The sequence below is a fragment of the Primulina huaijiensis genome, chromosome 10, assembly GCF_012295235.1.
Source record: "Primulina huaijiensis isolate GDHJ02 chromosome 10, ASM1229523v2, whole genome shotgun sequence".
Taxonomy (NCBI): domain Eukaryota; kingdom Viridiplantae; phylum Streptophyta; class Magnoliopsida; order Lamiales; family Gesneriaceae; genus Primulina; species Primulina huaijiensis.
In genome coordinates, this window is record NC_133315.1 from 10946626 (window position 1) to 10948345 (window position 1720).

General features: G+C 36.9%; 1 non-coding gene across 1 annotated transcript; it reads right to left on the reverse strand.

The window, feature by feature from the left end:
- Window positions 1-1384: 1384 nt before the first annotated feature.
- On the reverse strand, window positions 1385-1490 carry LOC140987036 (small nucleolar RNA R71). Its single transcript, XR_012177038.1, has one exon. It is a non-coding gene; the product is annotated as a small nucleolar RNA R71 (small nucleolar RNA).
- Window positions 1491-1720: the final 230 nt, after the last annotated feature.

Below are 1720 nucleotides of genomic sequence, written 5' to 3' on the forward strand. Positions count from 1 at the left end.
AAGGGGATCCTACCCCGAACGTTGATTTAAGTAATTTATGTTTCGATTATTGATTTATTCTTGATTATGCTACTGTTTTTCATTAAGTTATTAAAGTGTAGGTAACTTTAATAATCATTTCATATCGCGAGTGAGTTCGAAAGAATAGCTTGTCATAGGAACAAGTAGCATAGTGCGTGGATCTACAATTTACATAGAAATTTGAAGTTGGAAACATGTCGATAGTTATAGTTCTAAGGGTCGAAAACTAGGGGATTTCATAGATCGGCATGCAATTCACCTTTGATAAATAATTAAACAAATTTAATTACTTCACTGAGTAGAATTAGTTTCGCATAGCTAGAGAGGGCGTGTTCAATTGTGTAGGAAATCCTGTCAAAAGCGTAAATCAATATCAAATGAATTAGGTAAATAACGAAGGGTAGGTGAACCGAAATTCCCAACAAATTCATTTTTCATTGAATCTTAATTAATCATTCTAGATTATATATCTCATCAATTAATTCTTGAATTTTATCTTTGAATTTTTATTTAAACATAGTAGTGGTAAACAATCATGCAGATTTCGTTGCTAAAGATTTAATAACTGGAATTAATAATTGCGAAATGCAGTCTCTAGTGGAACGTTACTCGTACTCTAGTACATTATATTATAATTTGACATCATGCACTTGCAATTATTTCGAGCTTAAATATTATTAATTTCGACCAAGAGTTTTACAATGCAAGTTTGGCTCGATCAAGTTTTTGGCGCCGTTGCCGGGGACTGTTAATTCACAATTTTATTTTTAGTTATTTTCTTTAGCATTCTTTTCTTTTTCTTGAGCTAACACTCCATATTCTATTCCAGTGCATGCCAAAGTCACTTGACGTGGAGCTTGAGCAGTTTGACCTTGAAATTGAAAGAACTTTCCGCGGAAGAAGACAACAGCAGAGACTTAAGGATTTGATGGAGAAGAACGAGCACGAGCATGAGGAGGAACACCATGAAGATAGACATGTTGAGGTGCCACCCCGCATACCGATGCTAAAGTATGCCCAACCTTCTTTGGATGGTGCACGCCCCAATATTGTGAGGTCTATTGTGCGGGCAAACCACTTCAAAATTAAGCCAGCTATAATTCAGATGATTCAGAATATGGTCCAGTTTGGAGGATCTGCATTAGATGACCCAAACACGCACATCACAGATTTTCTTGAAATTTGCGATACGTTTAAATTTAATGGAGTTTCTGATGATGCTGTTAGGTTGCGTTTATTTCCTTTCTTCTTACATGAGAAAGTTAAATCATGGTTAAATTGTTTGCCTGTAGATCGATCACCACATGGGAGGACATGGAGAAAGCATTTCTCATTAAATACTTTCCTCCATCTAAGACAATGAAGCTGCGAGCAGATATCACCACATTTGCTCAATACGAGCAAGAGTCTTTATATGAGGCATGGGAGCGTTTCAAGGATTTATTGCGAAGATTCCCTCATCACGAACTTCAACTTGGGTTAGTCGTTCAAACATTTTATTATGGCTTGCTTTCTCCTAATCGTACTATGATAGATGCTGCTGCTTGTGGAAATCTGTTGTGAAAAACTGCCGAAGAAGGATATGAGTTGTTGGAGGAGATGGCTGCTAGTAGCTATCATACTCAATCTGAAAGGAACAACCAGCGGAGAAGTGCAGAAGTTCACCAGGTAACTGACCTTTCTGCAATTAATGCGCAAC